The sequence below is a fragment of the Solea solea genome, chromosome 2 (genome assembly GCF_958295425.1).
Source record: "Solea solea chromosome 2, fSolSol10.1, whole genome shotgun sequence".
Taxonomy (NCBI): Eukaryota; Metazoa; Chordata; class Actinopteri; order Pleuronectiformes; family Soleidae; genus Solea; species Solea solea.
The window spans coordinates 1,517,278-1,540,110 of NC_081135.1; the positions used below are offsets into that span (position 1 = coordinate 1,517,278).

The following is a 22,833-nucleotide window of genomic DNA, read 5'->3' on the forward strand; positions in this document are numbered from 1 at the left end:
CTATGACTTTTTGGACTGATTTTGGACGACATACTAACCCATGACTTTTTTGACGGATTTTGGACGCATACTAACCTATGACTTTTTCGACTGATTTTGGACCACATACTATACTATGACGTTTTTGACTGATTTTGGACGACATACTAACCTATGACTTTTTGTACTGATTTTGGACGACATACTAACCTTTGACTTTTTTGACTGATTTTGGACGACATACTAACCTATGACTTTTTGGACTGATTTTGGACGACATACTAACCTATGACTTTTTGGACTGATTTTGGACGACATACTAACCTATGACTTTTTGGACTGATTTTGGACGACATACTAACCTATGACTTTTTTGACTGATTTTGGACGACATACTAACCTATGACTTTTTTGACAGATTTTGGACGACATACTATACTATGACTTTTTGGACTGATTTTGGACGACATACTAACCTATGACTTTTTGGACTGATTTTGGACGACATACTAACCTATGATGTTTTTGGACTGATTTTGGACGACATACTAACCTATGACTTTTTGGACTGATTTTGGACGACATACTAACCTATGACTTTTTTGACAGATTTTGGACGACATACTAACCTATGACTTTTTGGACTGATTTTGGACGACATACTAACCTATGACTTTTTTGACTGATTTTGGACGACATACTAACCTATGACTTTTTTGACAGATTTTGGACGACATACTAACCTATGACTTTTTTGACAGATTTTGGAAGACATACTAATCTATGACTTTTTCGACTGATTTTGGACGACATACTAACCTATGACTTTTTGGACTGATTTTGGACGACATACTAACCTATGACTTTTTTGACAGATTTTGGACGACATACTAACCTATGACTTTTCGACTGATTTTGGACGACATACTATACTATGCCATTTTTGACTGATTTTAGACGACATACTCACCTCTGACTTTTTTGACAGATTTTGGTCGACATACTAACCTATGACTTTTTTGACTGATTTTGGACGACATTCTAACCTATGACTTTTTGTACTGATTTTGGACGACATACTAACCTATGACTTTTTTGACTGATTTTGGACGACATACTAACCTATGACTTTTTGGACTGATTTTGGACGACATACTAACCTATGACTTTTTGGACTGATTTTGGACGACATACTAACCTATGACTTTTTGGACTGATTTTGGACGACATACTATACTATGACGTTTTTGACTGATTTTGGACGACATACTAACCAATGACTTTTTGGACTGATTTTGGACGACATACTAACCTATGACTTTTTTGACTGATTTTGGACGACATACTAACCTATGACTTTTTTGACAGATTTTGGAAGACATACTAATCTATGACTTTTTCGACTGATTTTGGACGACATACTAACCTATGACTTTTTGGACTGATTTTGGACGACATACTAACCTATGACTTTTTTAACAGATTTTGGACGACATACTAACCTATGACGTTTTTGACTGATTTTGGACGACATACTAACCTATGACTTTTTGGACTGATTTTGGACGACATACTAACCCATGACTTTTTCGACTGATTTTGGACGCATACTAACCTATGACTTTTTCGACTGATTTTGGACTACATACTAACCTCTGACTTTTTTGACAGATTTTGGTCGACATACTAACCTATGACTTTTTTGACTGATTTTGGACGACATTCTAACCTATGACTTTTTGGACTGATTTTGGACGACATACTAACCTATGACTTTTTGGACTGATTTTGGACGACATACTAACCTATGACTTTTTTGACTGATTTTGGACGACATACTAACCTATGACTTTTTTGACAGATTTTGGACGACATACTAACCTATGACTTTTTGGACTGATTTTGGACGACATACTAACCTATGACTTTTTGGACTGATTTTGGACGACATACTAACCTATGACTTTTTTGACTGATTTTGGACGACATACTAACCTATGACTTTTTGGACTGATTTTGGACGACATACTAACCTATGACTTTTTTGACTGATTTTGGACGACATACTAACCTATGACGTTTTTGACTGATTTTGGACGACATACTAACCTATGACTTTTTGGACTGATTTTGGACGACATACTAACCTATGACTTTTTGGACTGATTTTGGACGACATACTAACCTATGACTTTTTGGACAGATTTTGGACGACATACTAACCTATGACTTTTTGGACTGATTTTGGACGACATACTAACCTATGACTTTTTGGACTGATTTTGGACGACATACTAACCTATGACTTTTTGGACTGATTTTGGACGACATACTAACCTATGACTTTTTGGACTGATTTTGGACGACATACTAACCTATGACTTTTTGGACTGATTTTGGACGACATACTAACCTATGACTTTTTTGACTGATTTTGGACGACATACTAACCTATGACTTTTTTGACAGATTTTGGACGACATACTAACCTATGACGTTTTTGACTGATTTTGGACGACATACTAACCTATGACTTTTTTGACTGATTTTGGACGACATACTAACCTATGACTTTTTGTACTGATTTTGGACGACATACTAACCTATGACTTTTTTGACAGATTTTGGACGACATACTAACCTATGACTTTTTGGACAGATTTTGGACGACATACTAACCTTTGACTTTTTTGACAGATTTTGGACGACATACTAACCTATGACTTTTTTGACAGATTTTGGACGACATACTATACTATGACTTTTTGGACTGATTTTGGACGACATACTAACCTATGACTTTTTGGACTGATTTTGGACGACATACTAACCTATGATGTTTTTGGACTGATTTTGGACGACATACTAACCTATGACTTTTTGGACTGATTTTGGACGACATACTAACCTATGACTTTTTGGACAGATTTTGGACGACATACTAACCTATGACTTTTTGGACTGATTTTGGACGACATACTAACCTATGACTTTTTGGACTGATTTTGGACGACATACTAACCTATGACTTTTTGGACTGATTTTGGACGACATACTAACCTATGACTTTTTTGACTGATTTTGGACGACATACTAACCTATGACTTTTTTGACAGATTTTGGACGACATACTAACCTATGACGTTTTTGACTGATTTTGGACGACATACTAACCTATGACTTTTTTGACTGATTTTGGACGACATACTAACCTATGACTTTTTGTACTGATTTTGGACGACATACTAACCTATGACTTTTTTGACAGATTTTGGACGACATACTAACCTATGACTTTTTGGACAGATTTTGGACGACATACTAACCTATGACTTTTTTGACAGATTTTGGACCACATACTAACCTATGACTTTTTGGACTGATTTTGGACCACATACTAACCTATGACTTTTTTGACTGATTTTGGACGACATACTAACCTATGACTTTTTGGACTGATTTTGGACGACATACTAACCTATGACTTTTTTGACTGATTTTGGACGACATACTAACCTATGACTTTTTTGACAGATTTTGGACGACATACTAACCTATGACTTTTTTGACAGATTTTGGACGACATACTAACCTATGACTTTTTTGACAGATTTTGGACGACATACTAACCTATGACTTTTTGGACTGATTTTGGACGACATACTAACCTATGACTTTTTGGACTGATTTTGGACGACATACTAACCTATGACTTTTTGGACTGATTTTGGACGACATACTAACCTATGACTTTTTTGACTGATTTTGGACAACATACTAACCTATGACTTTTTTGACAGATTTTGGACGACATACTAACCTATGACTTTTTGGACTGATTTTGGACGACATACTAACCTATGACTTTTTGGACTGATTTTGGACGACATACTAACCTATGACTTTTTGGACTGATTTTGGACGACATACTAACCTATGACTTTTTTGACTGATTTTGGACGACATACTAACCTATGACGTTTTTGACTGATTTTGGACGACATACTAACCTTTGACTTTTTTGACAGATTTTGGACGACATACTAACCTATGACTTTTTTGACAGATTTTGGACGACATACTATACTATGACTTTTTGGACTGATTTTGGACGACATACTAACCTATGACTTTTTGGACTGATTTTGGACGACATACTAACCTATGATGTTTTTGGACTGATTTTGGACGACATACTAACCTATGACTTTTTGGACTGATTTTGGACGACATACTAACCTATGACTTTTTTGACAGATTTTGGACGACATACTAACCTATGACTTTTTGGACTGATTTTGGACGACATACTAACCTATGACTTTTTTGACTGATTTTGGACGACATACTAACCTATGACTTTTTTGACAGATTTTGGACGACATACTAACCTATGACTTTTTTGACAGATTTTGGAAGACATACTAATCTATGACTTTTTCGACTGATTTTGGACGACATACTAACCTATGACTTTTTGGACTGATTTTGGACGACATACTAACCTATGACTTTTTTGACAGATTTTGGACGACATACTAACCTATGACTTTTCGACTGATTTTGGACGACATACTATACTATGCCATTTTTGACTGATTTTAGACGACATACTCACCTCTGACTTTTTTGACAGATTTTGGACGACATACTAACCTATGACTTTTCGACTGATTTTGGACGACATACTATACTATGCCATTTTTGACTGATTTTAGACGACATACTCACCTCTGACTTTTTTGACAGATTTTGGTCGACATACTAACCTATGACTTTTTTGACTGATTTTGGACGACATTCTAACCTATGACTTTTTGTACTGATTTTGGACGACATACTAACCTATGACTTTTTTGACTGATTTTGGACGACATACTAACCTATGACTTTTTGGACTGATTTTGGACGACATACTAACCTATGACTTTTTGGACTGATTTTGGACGACATACTAACCTATGACTTTTTGGACTGATTTTGGACGACATACTATACTATGACGTTTTTGACTGATTTTGGACGACATACTAACCAATGACTTTTTGGACTGATTTTGGACGACATACTAACCTATGACTTTTTTGACTGATTTTGGACGACATACTAACCTATGACTTTTTTGACAGATTTTGGACGACATACTAACCTATGACTTTTTTGACAGATTTTGGAAGACATACTAATCTATGACTTTTTCGACTGATTTTGGACGACATACTAACCTATGACTTTTTGGACTGATTTTGGACGACATACTAACCTATGACTTTTTTGACAGATTTTGGACGACATACTAACCTATGACGTTTTTGACTGATTTTGGACGACATACTAACCTATGACTTTTTGGACTGATTTTGGACGACATACTAACCCATGACTTTTTCGACTGATTTTGGACGCATACTAACCTATGACTTTTTCGACTGATTTTGGACTACATACTAACCTCTGACTTTTTTGACAGATTTTGGTCGACATACTAACCTATGACTTTTTTGACTGATTTTGGACGACATTCTAACCTATGACTTTTTGGACTGATTTTGGACGACATACTAACCTATGACTTTTTGGACTGATTTTGGACGACATACTAACCTATGACTTTTTTGACTGATTTTGGACGACATACTAACCTATGACTTTTTTGACAGATTTTGGACGACATACTAACCTATGACTTTTTGGACTGATTTTGGACGACATACTAACCTATGACTTTTTGGACTGATTTTGGACGACATACTAACCTATGACTTTTTTGACTGATTTTGGACGACATACTAACCTATGACTTTTTGGACTGATTTTGGACGACATACTAACCTATGACTTTTTTGACTGATTTTGGACGACATACTAACCTATGACGTTTTTGACTGATTTTGGACGACATACTAACCTATGACTTTTTGTACTGATTTTGGACGACATACTAACCTTTGACTTTTTTGACAGATTTTGGACGACATACTAACCTATGACGTTTTTGACTGATTTTGGACGACATACTAACCTATGACTTTTTTGACAGATTTTGGACGACATACTAACCAATGACTTTTTTGACTGATTTTGGACGACATACTAACCTATGACTTTTTTGACAGATTTTGGACGACATACTAACCTATGACTTTTTTGACAGATTTTGGAAGACATACTAATCTATGACTTTTTCGACTGATTTTGGACCACATACAATACTATGACTTTTTGGACTGATTTTGGACGACATACTAACCTATGACTTTTTTGACTGATTTTGGACGACATACTAACCTATGACTTTTTGGACAGATTTTGGACGACATACTAACCTATGACTTTTTGGACTGATTTTGGACGACATACTAACCTATGACTTTTTGGACTGATTTTGGACGACATACTAACCTATGACTTTTTGGACTGATTTTGGACGACATACTAACCTATGACTTTTTGGACTGATTTTGGACGACATACTAACCTATGACTTTTTTGACTGATTTTGGACGACATACTAACCTATGACTTTTTTGACAGATTTTGGACGACATACTAACCTATGACGTTTTTGACTGATTTTGGACGACATACTAACCTATGACTTTTTTGACTGATTTTGGACGACATACTAACCTATGACTTTTTGTACTGATTTTGGACGACATACTAACCTATGACTTTTTTGACAGATTTTGGACGACATACTAACCTATGACTTTTTGGACAGATTTTGGACGACATACTAACCTATGACTTTTTTGACAGATTTTGGACCACATACTAACCTATGACTTTTTGGACTGATTTTGGACCACATACTAACCTATGACTTTTTTGACTGATTTTGGACCACATACTAACCTATGACTTTTTGGACTGATTTTGGACGACATACTAACCTATGACTTTTTTGACTGATTTTGGACGACATACTAACCTATGACTTTTTTGACAGATTTTGGACGACATACTAACCTATGACTTTTTTGACAGATTTTGGACGACATACTAACCTATGACTTTTTTGACAGATTTTGGACGACATACTAACCTATGACTTTTTGGACTGATTTTGGACGACATACTAACCTATGACTTTTTGGACTGATTTTGGACGACATACTAACCTATGACTTTTTGGACTGATTTTGGACGACATACTAACCTATGACTTTTTTGACTGATTTTGGACAACATACTAACCTATGACTTTTTTGACAGATTTTGGACGACATACTAACCTATGACTTTTTGGACTGATTTTGGACGACATACTAACCTATGACTTTTTGGACTGATTTTGGACGACATACTAACCTATGACTTTTTGGACTGATTTTGGACGACATACTAACCTATGACTTTTTTGACTGATTTTGGACGACATACTAACCTATGACGTTTTTGACTGATTTTGGACGACATACTAACCTTTGACTTTTTTGACAGATTTTGGACGACATACTAACCTATGACTTTTTGGACTGATTTTGGACGACATACTATACTATGACTTTTTGGACTGATTTTGGACGACATACTAACCTATGATGTTTTTTGACAGATTTTGGACGACATACTAACCTATGACTTTTTTGACAGATTTTGGAAGACATACTAATCTATGACTTTTTCGACTGATTTTGGACCACATACAATACTATGACTTTTTGGACTGATTTTGGACGACATACTAACCTATGACTTTTTTGACTGATTTTGGACGACATACTAACCTATGACTTTTTGGACAGATTTTGGACGACATACTAACCTATGACTTTTTGGACTGATTTTGGACGACATACTAACCTATGACTTTTTGGACTGATTTTGGACGACATACTAACCTATGACTTTTTGGACTGATTTTGGACGACATACTAACCTATGACTTTTTGGACTGATTTTGGACGACATACTAACCTATGACTTTTTTGACTGATTTTGGACGACATACTAACCTATGACTTTTTTGACAGATTTTGGACGACATACTAACCTATGACGTTTTTGACTGATTTTGGACGACATACTAACCTATGACTTTTTTGACTGATTTTGGACGACATACTAACCTATGACTTTTTGTACTGATTTTGGACGACATACTAACCTATGACTTTTTTGACAGATTTTGGACGACATACTAACCTATGACTTTTTGGACAGATTTTGGACGACATACTAACCTATGACTTTTTTGACAGATTTTGGACCACATACTAACCTATGACTTTTTGGACTGATTTTGGACCACATACTAACCTATGACTTTTTTGACTGATTTTGGACCACATACTAACCTATGACTTTTTGGACTGATTTTGGACGACATACTAACCTATGACTTTTTTGACTGATTTTGGACGACATACTAACCTATGACTTTTTTGACAGATTTTGGACGACATACTAACCTATGACTTTTTTGACAGATTTTGGACGACATACTAACCTATGACTTTTTTGACAGATTTTGGACGACATACTAACCTATGACTTTTTGGACTGATTTTGGACGACATACTAACCTATGACTTTTTGGACTGATTTTGGACGACATACTAACCTATGACTTTTTGGACTGATTTTGGACGACATACTAACCTATGACTTTTTTGACTGATTTTGGACAACATACTAACCTATGACTTTTTTGACAGATTTTGGACGACATACTAACCTATGACTTTTTGGACTGATTTTGGACGACATACTAACCTATGACTTTTTGGACTGATTTTGGACGACATACTAACCTATGACTTTTTGGACTGATTTTGGACGACATACTAACCTATGACTTTTTTGACTGATTTTGGACGACATACTAACCTATGACGTTTTTGACTGATTTTGGACGACATACTAACCTTTGACTTTTTTGACAGATTTTGGACGACATACTAACCTATGACTTTTTGGACTGATTTTGGACGACATACTATACTATGACTTTTTGGACTGATTTTGGACGACATACTAACCTATGATGTTTTTGGACTGATTTTGGACGACATACTAACCTATGACTTTTTGGACTGATTTTGGACGACATACTAACCTATGACTTTTTTGACAGATTTTGGACGACATACTAACCTATGACTTTTTGGACTGATTTTGGACGACATACTAACCTATGACTTTTTTGACTGATTTTGGACGACATACTAACCTATGACTTTTTTGACAGATTTTGGACGACATACTAACCTATGACTTTTTTGACAGATTTTGGAAGACATACTAATCTATGACTTTTTCGACTGATTTTGGACGACATACTAACCTATGACTTTTTGGACTGATTTTGGACGACATACTAACCTATGACTTTTTTGACAGATTTTGGACGACATACTAACCTATGACTTTTTTGACAGATTTTGGAAGACATACTAATCTATGACTTTTTTGACAGATTTTGGACGACATACTAACCTATGACGTTTTTGACTGATTTTGGACGACATACTAACCTATGACTTTTTGGACTGATTTTGGACGACATACTAACCCATGACTTTTTTGACGGATTTTGGACGCATACTAACCTATGACTTTTTCGACTGATTTTGGACTACATACTAACCTATGACATTTTTGACTGATTTTGGACTACATACTAACCTATGACTTTTTTGACAGATTTTGGACGACATACTAACCTATGACTTTTCGACTGATTTTGGACGACATACTATACTATGCCATTTTTGACTGATTTTAGACGACATACTCACCTCTGACTTTTTTGACAGATTTTGGTCGACATACTAACCTATGACTTTTTTGACAGATTTTGGAAGACATACTAATCTATGACTTTTTCGACTGATTTTGGACCACATACAATACTATGACTTTTTGGACTGATTTTGGACGACATACTAACCCATGACTTTTTTGACGGATTTTGGACGCATACTAACCTATGACTTTTTCGACTGATTTTGGACCACATACTATACTATGACATTTTTGACTGATTTTGGACTACATACTAACCTATGACTTTTTGGACTGATTTTGGACGACATACTAACCTATGACTTTTTTGACTGATTTTGGACGACATACTAACCTATGACTTTTTGGACTGATTTTGGACGACATACTAACCTATGACTTTTTGGACTGATTTTGGACGACATACTAACCTATGACTTTTTGGACTGATTTTGGACGACATACTAACCTATGACTTTTTGGACTGATTTTGGACGACATACTAACCTATGACTTTTTGGACTGATTTTGGACGACATACTAACCTATGACTTTTTGGACTGATTTTGGACGACATACTAACCTATGACGTTTTTGACTGATTTTGGACGACATACTAACCTATGACTTTTTGTACTGATTTTGGACGACATACTAACCTTTGACTTTTTTGACAGATTTTGGACGACATACTAACCTATGACTTTTTTGACAGATTTTGGACGACATACTAACCAATGACTTTTTTGACTGATTTTGGACGACATACTAACCTATGACTTTTTGGACTGATTTTGGACGACATACTAACCTATGACTTTTTTGACAGATTTTGGACGACATACTAACCAATGACTTTTTTGACTGATTTTGGACGACATACTAACCTATGACTTTTTGGACTGATTTTGGACGACATACTAACCTATGACTTTTTTGACTGATTTTGGACGACATACTAACCTATGACTTTTTTGACAGATTTTGGACGACATACTAACCTATGACTTTTTTGACAGATTTTGGAAGACATACTAATCTATGACTTTTTCGACTGATTTTGGACGACATACTAACCTATGACTTTTTGGACTGATTTTGGACGACATACTAACCTATGACTTTTTTGACAGATTTTGGACGACATACTAACCTATGACTTTTTTGACAGATTTTGGAAGACATACTAATCTATGACTTTTTTGACAGATTTTGGACGACATACTAACCTATGACGTTTTTGACTGATTTTGGACGACATACTAACCTATGACTTTTTGGACTGATTTTGGACGACATACTAACCCATGACTTTTTTGACGGATTTTGGACGCATACTAACCTATGACTTTTTCGACTGATTTTGGACTACATACTAACCTATGACATTTTTGACTGATTTTGGACTACATACTAACCTATGACTTTTTTGACAGATTTTGGACGACATACTAACCTATGACTTTTCGACTGATTTTGGACGACATACTATACTATGCCATTTTTGACTGATTTTAGACGACATACTCACCTCTGACTTTTTTGACAGATTTTGGTCGACATACTAACCTATGACTTTTTTGACTGATTTTGGACGACATTCTAACCTATGACTTTTTGTACTGATTTTGGACGACATACTAACCTATGACTTTTTTGACTGATTTTGGACGACATACTAACCTATGACTTTTTGGACTGATTTTGGACGACATACTAACCTATGACTTTTTTGACTGATTTTGGACTACATACTAACCTATGACTTTTTTGACTGATTTTGGACGACATACTAACCTATGACTTTTTTGACAGATTTTGGACGACATACTAACCTATGACGTTTTTGACTGATTTTGGACGACATACTAACCTATGACTTTTTGTACTGATTTTGGACGACATACTAACCTATGACTTTTTGTACTGATTTTGGACGACATACTAACCTTTGACTTTTTTGACAGATTTTGGACGACATACTATACTATGACTTTTTGGACTGATTTTGGACGACATACTAACCTATGACTTTTTGGACTGATTTTGGACGACATACTAACCTATGATGTTTTTGACTGATTTTGGACGACATACTAACCTATGACTTTTTTGACAGATTTTGGACGACATACTAACCTATGACTTTTTGGACTGATTTTGGACGACATACTAACCTATGACTTTTTTGACAGATTTTGGACGACATACTAACCTATGACTTTTTTGACAGATTTTGGAAGACATACTAATCTATGACTTTTTCGACTGATTTTGGACGACATACTAACCTATGACTTTTTGGACTGATTTTGGACGACATACTAACCTATGACTTTTTTGACAGATTTTGGACGACATACTAACCTATGACGTTTTTGACTGATTTTGGACGACATACTAACCTATGACTTTTTGGACTGATTTTGGACGACATACTAACCCATGACTTTTTTGACGGATTTTGGACGCATACTAACCTATGACTTTTTCGACTGATTTTGGACTACATACTAACCTCTGACTTTTTTGACAGATTTTGGTCGGCATACTAACCTATGACTTTTTTGACTGATTTTGGACGACATTCTAACCTATGACTTTTTGGACTGATTTTGGACGACATACTAACCTATGACTTTTTTGACTGATTTTGGACGACATACTAACCTATGACTTTTTGGACTGATTTTGGACGACATACTAACCTATGACTTTTTGGACTGATTTTGGACGACATACTAACCTATGACTTTTTTGACTGATTTTGGACGACATACTAACCCATGACTTTTTTGACGGATTTTGGACGCATACTAACCTATGACTTTTTCGACTGATTTTGGACCACATACTATACTATGACATTTTTGACTGATTTTGGACTACATACTAACCTATGACTTTTTGGACTGATTTTGGACGACATACTAACCTATGACTTTTTTGACAGATTTTGGACGACATACTAACCTATGACTTTTTGGACTGATTTTGGACGACATACTAACCTATGACTTTTTGGACTGATTTTGGACGACATACTAACCTATGACTTTTTTGACTGATTTTGGACGACATACTAACCTATGACTTTTTGGACTGATTTTGGACGACATACTAACCTATGACTTTTTGGACTGATTTTGGACGACATACTAACCTATGACTTTTTGGACTGATTTTGGACGACATACTAACCTATGACGTTTTTGACTGATTTTGGACGACATACGTTAACCTATGACTTTTTGTACTGATTTTGGACGACATACTAACCTTTGACTTTTTTGACAGATTTTGGACGACATACTAACCTATGACTTTTTTGACAGATTTTGGACGACATACTAACCAATGACTTTTTTGACTGATTTTGGACGACATACTAACCTATGACTTTTTGGACTGATTTTGGACGACATACTAACCTATGACTTTTTTGACAGATTTTGGACGACATACTAACCAATGACTTTTTTGACTGATTTTGGACGACATACTAACCTATGACTTTTTGGACTGATTTTGGACGACATACTAACCTATGACTTTTTTGACTGATTTTGGACGACATACTAACCTATGACTTTTTTGACAGATTTTGGACGACATACTAACCTATGACTTTTTTCACAGATTTTGGAAGACATACTAATCTATGACTTTTTCGACTGATTTTGGACGACATACTAACCTATGACTTTTTGGACTGATTTTGGACGACATACTAACCTATGACTTTTTTGACAGATTTTGGACGACATACTAACCTATGACTTTTTTGACAGATTTTGGAAGACATACTAATCTATGACTTTTTTGACAGATTTTGGACGACATACTAACCTATGACGTTTTTGACTGATTTTGGACGACATACTAACCTATGACTTTTTGGACTGATTTTGGACGACATACTAACCCATGACTTTTTTGACGGATTTTGGACGCATACTAACCTATGACTTTTTCGACTGATTTTGGACTACATACTAACCTATGACATTTTTGACTGATTTTGGACTACATACTAACCTATGACTTTTTTGACAGATTTTGGACGACATACTAACCTATGACTTTTCGACTGATTTTGGACGACATACTATACTATGCCATTTTTGACTGATTTTAGACGACATACTCACCTCTGACTTTTTTGACAGATTTTGGTCGACATACTAACCTATGACTTTTTTGACTGATTTTGGACGACATTCTAACCTATGACTTTTTGTACTGATTTTGGACGACATACTAACCTATGACTTTTTTGACTGATTTTGGACGACATACTAACCTATGACTTTTTGGACTGATTTTGGACGACATACTAACCTATGACTTTTTTGACTGATTTTGGACTACATACTAACCTATGACTTTTTTGACTGATTTTGGACGACATACTAACCTATGACTTTTTTGACAGATTTTGGACGACATACTAACCTATGACGTTTTTGACTGATTTTGGACGACATACTAACCTATGACTTTTTGTACTGATTTTGGACGACATACTAACCTATGACTTTTTGTACTGATTTTGGACGACATACTAACCTTTGACTTTTTTGACAGATTTTGGACGACATACTAACCTATGACTTTTTGGACTGATTTTGGACGACATACTAACCTATGACTTTTTGGACTGATTTTGGACGACATACTAACCTATGATGTTTTTGACTGATTTTGGACGACATACTAACCTATGACTTTTTTGACAGATTTTGGACGACATACTAACCTATGACTTTTTGGACTGATTTTGGACGACATACTAACCTATGACTTTTTTGACAGATTTTGGACGACATACTAACCTATGACTTTTTTGACAGATTTTGGAAGACATACTAATCTATGACTTTTTCGACTGATTTTGGACGACATACTAACCTATGACTTTTTGGACTGATTTTGGACGACATACTAACCTATGACTTTTTTGACAGATTTTGGACGACATACTAACCTATGACGTTTTTGACTGATTTTGGACGACATACTAACCTATGACTTTTTGGACTGATTTTGGACGACATACTAACCCATGACTTTTTTGACGGATTTTGGACGCATACTAACCTATGACTTTTTCGACTGATTTTGGACTACATACTAACCTATGACTTTTTTGACTGATTTTGGACGACATTCTAACCTATGACTTTTTGGACTGATTTTGGACGACATACTAACCTATGACTTTTTTGACTGATTTTGGACGACATACTAACCTATGACTTTTTGGACTGATTTTGGACGACATACTAACCTATGACTTTTTGGACTGATTTTGGACGACATACTAACCTATGACTTTTTTGACAGATTTTGGACGACATACTAACCTATGACTTTTTGGACTGATTTTGGACGACATACTAACCTATGACTTTTTGGACTGATTTTGGACGACATACTAACCTATGACTTTTTTGACTGATTTTGGACGACATACTAACCTTTGACTTTTTTGACAGATTTTGGACGACATACTAACCTATGACGTTTTTGACTGATTTTGGACGACATACTAACCTATGACTTTTTTGACAGATTTTGGACGACATACTAACCAATGACTTTTTTGACTGATTTTGGACGACATACTAACCTATGACTTTTTTGACAGATTTTGGACGACATACTAACCTATGACTTTTTTGACAGATTTTGGAAGACATACTAATCTATGACTTTTTCGACTGATTTTGGACCACATACAATACTATGACTTTTTGGACTGATTTTGGAAGACATACTAATCTATGACTTTTTTGACGGATTTTGGACGCATACTAACCTATGACTTTTTCGACTGATTTTGGACCACATACTATACTATGACATTTTTGACTGATTTTGGACGACATACTAACCTATGACTTTTTGGACTGATTTTGGACGACATACTAACCTATGACTTTTTGTACTGATTTTGGACGACATACTAACCTTTGACTTTTTTGACAGATTTTGGACGACATACTAACCTATGACTTTTTTGACAGATTTTGGACGACATACTAACCAATGACTTTTTTGACTGATTTTGGACGACATACTAATCTATGACTTTTTCGACTGATTTTGGACCACATACAATACTATGACTTTTTGGACTGATTTTGGACGACATACTAACCCATGACTTTTTTGACGGATTTTGGACGCATACTAACCTATGACATTTTTGACTGATTTTGGACTACATACTAACCTATGACTTTTTGGACTGATTTTGGACGACATACTAACCTATGACTTTTTTGACAGATTTTGGACGACATACTAACCTATGACTTTTTGGACTGATTTTGGACGACATACTAACCAATGACTTTTTGGACTGATTTTGGACGACATACTAACCTATGACTTTTTTGACAGATTTTGGACGACATACTATACTATGACTTTTTGGACTGATTTTGGACGACATACTAACCTATGACTTTTTGGACTGATTTTGGACGACATACTAACCTATGATGTTTTTGACTGATTTTGGACGACATACTAACCTATGACTTTTTTGACAGATTTTGGACGACATACTAACCTATGACTTTTTGGACTGATTTTGGACGACATACTAACCTATGACTTTTTTGACAGATTTTGGACGACATACTAACCTATGACTTTTTTGACAGATTTTGGAAGACATACTAATCTATGACTTTTTCGACTGATTTTGGACGACATACTAACCTATGACTTTTTGGACTGATTTTGGACGACATACTAACCAATGACTTTTTTGACTGATTTTGGACGACATACTAACCTATGACGTTTTTGACTGATTTTGGACGACATACTAACCTATGACTTTTTGGACTGATTTTGGACGACATACTAACCTATGACTTTTTGGACTGATTTTGGACGCATACTAACCTATGACGCGCCCCGGTTGGAACAAGCATGGAGGAGAGAGCATGGAGTTTGCATGTTCTCCCCGTGTGTGCGTGGGTTCTCTCCGGGTACTCCGGCTTCCTCCCACAGTCCAAAAACATGCAATGTGGGGATAGGTAAATTGGACACTCCAAATTGACCATAGGAGTGAGTGTGAGAATGAATGGTTGTTTGTCTCTATCTGTGTGTGGCCCTGCGATGGACTGGCGAACTGTCCAGGGTGTACCCCGCCTATCGCCCGATGTAGCTGAGATTGGCACAGCACCCCCCGCGACCCTCTGGTTGAGGATAAAAGCGGTAGATGATGACTGACTGACTAAACTATGACTTTTTTGACAGATTTTGGACGACATACTATATACTATGACTTTTTGAAAACACTTAGCTTGGGATATGAAAAATCACTTACAAAAAAGCCCAGTATTCTTTCAAACATACATTTATTTCATATACAAGCAGAGGCTGACGTTAACACCAGCATATGAACAACAGAAACTGATTATGTTTTTCTGGTTTTCTTCATCTAGACACTGTCTAACCTTCTGGAAGGTTCTGTAGAGTCTCTTTGATGAGTGAAGGACAGCTGAGACAGAAGGGTAAGACACTGAGTTTTTTTTACGTCATTTCCTTATTTTCCCCAGTATTTTAAATACATTTGGAAAGAAAATGTTCCTTTCAAAGAACCTGAAGTGACCCACAAAAACACCAGGGTTCCATTGAGTCATTCACTAGAATCATATGTTGGATAATAAGTTAAAAAAAATGTGTGTAATTATTAAGATAATGTCTAATAACAAAGTCTGTTATTTGTCCAGTGCAGAGGAGAGAGAACATGTCCAGAGGTCAAAGCCAGCAGCAGAGGAACTCAAGGAAAACACTGTCAGAGCAAGTGGGTGTGTTTGATTTGTATGTGTAAGGAGTGACGGGGGTGGGGCCTCATGATGACCATGTATGCAAGGCCGTTGAGGTGATTGGTTACAAGATGGTGGGCGGGGTCAAGGTTGCAGCTGATGAGAAGATTCATGTTCGACCTCATTTTCCTGAAACAACAAATATTGTCTTATTACACCTGAAATATAGCAAATGTTACGTGACAAAAATATGCATTTTTGTAATAAAGTTGTAAAGGCTATAGGAGTTTTATTACTTAACTGTTACAGCTGAGCCATTATGGTCTGTTCTGTAGATTGGTGATCCAGATGTGGACAGGAGACACGATGAAGTCATGGATGTAGAGTCAAGCTGTCCCACGCTATAACGGCATAGTGGAGAAGCATCATTAGTGAAAGCTGGCAGAGATGTGTGTTGATTGTTTCCGTTTATACATTGTCACTTTACACTGTGATTATAGTAGGTTGTTCACTGTTCTCCCTGTGAGTTTTTTTATGTTATGATCTGGCGTGGCTTACATAACAATAACCTGCAATGACTTTTAGCAGTTTTTCTACATACAATGATGGTTACTAGCATTTTAAGACAAACAAGCCTTGATTTAAGTCAAATGTAGCACATAATATACAATTATACTGTGATCTGGAGCAGGTCATTGTTATCATTCAATCCTCTATGATCTCTGTTTATGATGATCACACATCCCTGAACTGAAGGACACTTTATCCATCTGTCTGTATGTGTCCATACAGTGAAGGAGGCAAAACCCTGTCCTCATAAAGTGTCCACACATCATCAGTGATGAAAACATGAGCTCTGAACGTGGACGTATAAATCACATCAAATATTAATGAAGATCATTTTGAAAAATGCACTTTAGCCCGAGCCCACGTTTATACAAACAAATTAATTCACTAGTTTTCTCTTCAGAATTCACAAACACAATGACGTGAGTCCAGGAGACGGGTTACAACAGTGGCCCGTTAGCATCAGAATTTGGCCCAGCAGATGAAAAATTTGACTTTTGTAAACAAAAGCAACGATTATTTCATACATAATCCAATACAGTAAATTGTGTGTAAGATTGACGATTGTTGTGTGTCTTTTGCTGGACTATGTTTGTACACCAATAGAGGGTGCAAGACCAGAAAAGCACAGGAAGTTCTTCAGTTTAATTTATACAACTGTGAGAAACAGTGTCATAGTTTCTTTGAAAGATTTGCTGACATTTAAATAATAAACCTGACTATTTTCTCTCTGTTCAGACTTGAAGCCAGTTGAGTTTAATAAATGATTCGATCTTGTACAAAAGAGTACATTTTGTAAATGTATTTGTGTGAAAACAATGATGTTGCGATAACGTGTTAATAACTCTTTAAGACACAAATGTGTCAAATAAGGAAATAAAATGTTAACACTGCTGTATTTGAGTCAGTTTGATATTTTCTGGATGCATTTGTCACTTTTGTGCAGAAAAAGCAAATCATTTAAAAAACTGCACCAAATGCTGATGCTGGTGGACCAGTTTTGGCCCCCGGGCCACCAGTTGCTAACCACTGGAATAAACGTGTAATTGTGGTGATGAATTTAACGTAAACGTCACCATTTTCTGTTTCTTCTGATTAAAAATGAAAACGGATGAGTTTAAAAACTGTGGAACAGGAGGCGTAACCGTGGCAACAGTGATGTGTGTTTTTAAATCTACTACTTTTCCTTCAGGGATGAATGAAAGTTCTCGATGATAATCACATACATGTGTATGAATACATACATGTGGAGGCGCGGCATTAACACATGCAGATCATTATGACTTCATTTATGCATCTGTGTGTGTGTGTGAGTTCACCAGCTCTTCAGGGAATAAACCAGAGCAGCGTCTTCATCCTCCTCCTCAGGTGATGAAGGCGATGATGCCGTCACTTGGTGAATAATTGAATTAACAGTGAGCAGCAGAAAAAAGGTGACACATTTATTTCTGCTGTGTGATTTCACCTGACCTGAAACACACACACACACACCTCAACGATCAAATTTATTAAAATTTCACGAGATTTGTTGGAAAAACAATGGCTCATAATGTCTCAGTGTTTCAGATCAATGTGAAGATCAATCATTTTATCAATAATCAGCAAATATTCTTGTTTTTAAACAATAAAATCGAACTGTGATGCGTTCACTGACTGTGAGGAGTTTTAAAACCGTGATGCGTTCACTTACCTTCATGAAACTGAGGTGAAGTTGATTTGAGCTGTGATGACAACAAACTCACGTTAAATCATTTTTTACACACATCAGGATTTTTAATATAAATATTTCCTCAGGGGTGTGTGTGTGTGTGTGTGAGTGTGTTGATGCCAGCAAGACAAGAGATTGACCCAGTTCTTAAAGAAGCCCCCTGAGGATGGACACACACACACACACACACCTGAGGAAATATTTATATTAATACCATAGAGACAAACACACACCATAACCCCTTACGTGACGTATCTAACCCTAAAACCAGGTCCTAATCCTTAAAAGGTTTCACTCTTACTGATACAAATATTACTTGCATTAATTACCATGGTGTGTTAATGACTGCAAACCAGTGTCATTCTGCTTTTTAACACCAGAGGGCAGTAAAATGTATAAAGTATGTGTTTATGTTTTCATGTTCAACAGCAGACACTGGATTTGACGGGTTTTAAAACTACAACACAAACAATTTTAAGACGCAAATATATCCACATATCCTTAAAAATTGTTTACCATAACAATGTAATCTCTGAAAATCACATCAACAGACAAAACCCCATTTAAGATTAATATAATCCTCCTTTAAAGCCAGACAAAGCGGGATTCGTGACGCGTGTTACATTGTGTCGGTGCAGGAGATGCAGACCATACATTCACTCTGTCATTATGACTCGACGCAGCATGAAAATAATCATGGAGACGTTACTTGAAGGTTGATATCCTGCTTATAATCATAAATGTTTCATAATAATCTGTTCATATGAAGCACATTTTGCAGGAGAACCTTGATAAAAACTAATCAATGAATACGTTTCAGTTTGAAACGTCTTTACAAGTGTGAAAGAATACAGGAAAATGTAGCTGTTCCTACAGCGCCCCCTGGTGCTGGAATCGCTTCTTTTATAAATGATTTTTTAACCGTTATAATCATAAAAATCATAGTGTAAAATGTACGGAAACTTGTTTTAACCAGAGCTGATATATTGATTTATTTAATTTTGATACAAATGATTTTAAAATAATTAAATCAAGTTTTCAGCTTCTTTTTTGCTCCAATTGACAAAGAAATCATTAAAACAATATTTTTCAACATTTTCTGACACTTTAATGGACCGAAACAAATAATCTAACTAAACAAAATAATTCACAGATGAATCAATTTGTGTTTCTTTTATGATCATCATCATCATCATTATTATTATCTAATTTAAATATGACTCACTGTTTTATTTTGTTTAATATTTTGAAACATTTATTAGTTGGTTATTTGGTGTTTTATTGACTCTGAGCAGCAGTATCATCTGCAGAGGCAGAGCGCCCTCTGGTGGCTGCACAGTCACACGACTCAAACATTCACCTTGACTTTGAATTTAAACACACATAACTGTTTTTTTGTTGTTTACGAAGTTCCTCATTCACAATTTAGCCACATCTTTTGTCCCGTCACCTGATAATCTCATTTTATATATATATATATATATAATGTCTCACCTTCTCTCTCGAGTGATGACGTCACATCCACCTGTAACAAAACACATCAGTTAAAACGTTACCATTGTATCTTCAAGCTTTAAGCTGTTGAACCACAAAAGTCTCCTCATTCTTCCTCGTATCAACCTCAGTTAGAATTATCGTAATAACTACGATTAACTAGAGGAAAAAACATTATTATACTATTATAACTAACACTAATACAGAATATAACTAGCAGTTAATATTGTGAGGACAAGTTAGTGTTGTGAATTTAAATAGTAGATTTAGATTTCTTCACTATTTATTGAAAGCTTTCTTTACCCTTTTATGACTTTATTGTAGGTTTTAAATGACAAAAACATACATTTAACATTTTATAAACTTCTCCTCAAATCTGCAGCTGTACACATCACTAAATAAAATATATGAATCTATTCAAAGTGTTTCTTTTGTGAAATAATTCAATGATTAGCAATTTTGTTATGGGCATAATACCTGAACTGGAGAAACTGTATAAATAACTGTCTTTATACAGTTGAGTTAATAAAATTGGGAATTTTTGTGTTCAGCACATCTATGACTACGAGTATACTGCAAACCACACATTTTTACTGTAGAGTTTTAGAGAAATTTCAAGTTAAAAGTCCCATATTTGCACTTTTTAAATCAAAATATCGCATTTGAGAGTTAATAAAAACCAAAAATGTCCATACGTTGTGTTCAGGACATCTATGACAACTACTATACTGTAAATCAGACAGTTTTACTGTAGAGTTTTCAAGTTAAAAAGTCCTACATTTATTTTATTTGTAGAACCAAAAAGATAATTGTTGGTCGTTAGCAGTTTCATATTAAAATACGTAAATTAACCCCCTTTGTTATTCGACGCCCTAAACGAATGAAAATGTACTTAAATCATTGTTAAACACTATATTTTCTTTAAATTGTACTTAAATAACGTCTCTTTTTGTGTGTCTCACTTGTTCGTCACGATGCTAAAGCTAAGTGCTAAAACACAAGTCGCGAGGGAGTTCAGGCAAACGTGCTGACGTAATACATTTAGAAACAACATTTAGCTCAATAAAAGATAAAATACACCAAATAAAAGCAACCAAGAGAAACTTACGATAAAACTGGAGAAACACGAAGAAAACAAGGGACGGACGCTGAAAACAAGAGGACAAACAGAGGAGACACAGGTGTCCACAACCACCCGTGATGAGACGGAGGTGAGCTAACAGGAAGTAGCTTATGTGTGAGACAAGCGCGGCTACAAAATAAAACAGGAAATAAGATAGGAGTGACAAACACGGGTAACAAAATAAAACAGGAAGTAAATCAAGACGGACAAACAGGGGTAACAAAATAAAACCGGAAATAAACCATAACCCTATATGATTTGTTTGTGCTCATTTTGACTATTATGATGTTATTAAGCTACTGGCCAATTATTATTTATTCATATTTATTCAAAAACTTATTTTTTTAAACAAACCTTTTCTTTATTAAATGTGTTTAATATTACATTTATACATTATGTCACTGCAGTGCAGACATAAAAATGTAGATTGGAGAAAAAAC

The 22,833-nt window shown here is 35.5% G+C and overlaps 2 long non-coding RNA genes across 4 annotated transcripts in view; one reads left to right on the top strand and one right to left on the bottom strand.

Moving 5' to 3' along the window:
• The window catches only part of LOC131446075 (uncharacterized), a 38,151-nt gene extending 19,185 nt beyond the window's left edge, over positions 1 to 18,966 (top strand). For both annotated transcript variants that reach the window (XR_009233884.1, XR_009233885.1), the window contains 2 exons: positions 17,178 to 17,246; positions 17,466 to 18,966. This is a non-coding gene — a long non-coding RNA (uncharacterized LOC131446075). The remainder of the gene's footprint in view (positions 1 to 17,177; positions 17,247 to 17,465) is intronic.
• LOC131446072 (uncharacterized) lies at positions 17,074 to 22,668 on the bottom strand. Of its 2 annotated transcripts, none has more exons than XR_009233880.1 (6): positions 22,379 to 22,668; positions 21,271 to 21,301; positions 19,759 to 19,789; positions 19,388 to 19,538; positions 17,803 to 17,902; positions 17,074 to 17,690 (listed from the first exon to the last, which is right to left on the bottom strand). It is a non-coding gene; the product is annotated as an uncharacterized LOC131446072 (long non-coding RNA). The 2 variants fall into 2 exon arrangements; XR_009233881.1 differs by having other exon boundaries at positions 19,388 to 19,460; positions 22,379 to 22,664.
• Positions 22,669 to 22,833: the final 165 nt, after the last annotated feature.